Here is a 1,438-nt window from a genome sequence, read left to right as displayed (position 1 = left end):
AGTGCTCGCCATAATGAGATGAATAGAGATCGCTCTTACCACAGAAATGCACGCTTCAAACAAAACAGTCAATGACGACGAAGACGAGGATGATGTGTTCTATTTATACTATAGTCGCACCGGTAGTGACGTCATGGCTGTCGCCGGCCAACGTGTTGTTAGTGTTTTTTCAATGTATGCTTCAGACACGGGTCACGACGAGGCGTTCCCCATAGCGACCCCTAGAGGACGCAGTTCGAAGTTCCCATGAAAGGGAACAGGCTTATACATCATACAGAATGATGTTTTCTATGATGGCGAGATTAGGTACTTTTGTATGTAAGTATGTAAGTGATTTTGCATTATTCTCCAGACTCTAATAAGTGAGTTAAAGTGTTGTAACTGTGTATTGGGTTTTTCTTGTGCATCAGCAAAAAGTGTTTTTGTGTATTTGTTTTAGAGATTTTGTCAATAAATGTAGAGGGTTTTCCATTTTGTGTTTGTGTTGATTGTAACTAGGTAATATATATTTTAAATTTAAATATACTACATTTCAACTTCATTGCCAGAGATATATGACATTGAAGTATAATTTAGTTCACATTAATTGCTTATTCAGAAGTACATACCCGTAGTATTGCAGCCATCTTGTTGCCTTTGACATCCCAGCACTCCACGCTGCCTTTGCTCTGAAAAAATTGATTTCAAAAACATATGCAAGTATGAGTTTCAAATAAAAAAATGCGAGGCGCAAATATGAGTCTGAAATGGTAAATAACGTTAGCAAAACAGCCATCATAAATGCTCCTCGAGCCGATGTGTTTAACGTTACCGGGGCTTCGGCTGCATTAGTAAACTTAATTAGCATCACATGGATATGCTAGATGAAACTGACGAAGCGGATCATAAAAAAACGATTAAGAAAAAGTTCAAAGTTATTGTAATATAGTGAATGGGCGGGTTTGTCTAACTTTAACGTTACCTGTTAAATTAGTTTCTGTGGCGCGAGTGTCGGTTAGATCTGTCAGCCGTCTTTCTGGTTTAAAAGACAAAAATCACCAAATTATATATAATTTTTTTGTGCTTTTCTCAGTCGGAGACAGACAAACAAGTCCGGTGATTTTTGTCTTTTAATGCTGTTTACGCTGAAAAATCACACCCCAACATGTATGCAATAATGGCAAAATTATTACACAATATATAATTTAATCATGACGATAAAATTTCAAATGCCTTTCGTGTCTGCATACTAACGGCAAAGCTTTCTTATTTAAAGCAATGGAGGACCCTGCATGCCAAAAAATGATGCTAAAGGGGTACCCCTGTGTGTCAAAAAGTGACGCCAGAGGGTCCTGACCAAGCATCAATATGTGACGAGTTGGGAGTGAAAATGTGCAACAAGCTGTGTTAACTAGCGAGTATGAGAAACCAACTCACACTGAATAATATTTGTCTGCAA

The sequence above is a fragment of the Sinocyclocheilus rhinocerous genome, unplaced genomic scaffold (genome assembly GCF_001515625.1).
Source record: "Sinocyclocheilus rhinocerous isolate Xijiao unplaced genomic scaffold, SAMN03320098_v1.1 scaffold1549, whole genome shotgun sequence".
NCBI classification, from domain to species: Eukaryota; Metazoa; Chordata; class Actinopteri; order Cypriniformes; family Cyprinidae; genus Sinocyclocheilus; species Sinocyclocheilus rhinocerous.
The sequence above is the reverse complement of the archived record's forward strand: the minus strand, read 5'-3'. Positions refer to the sequence as shown.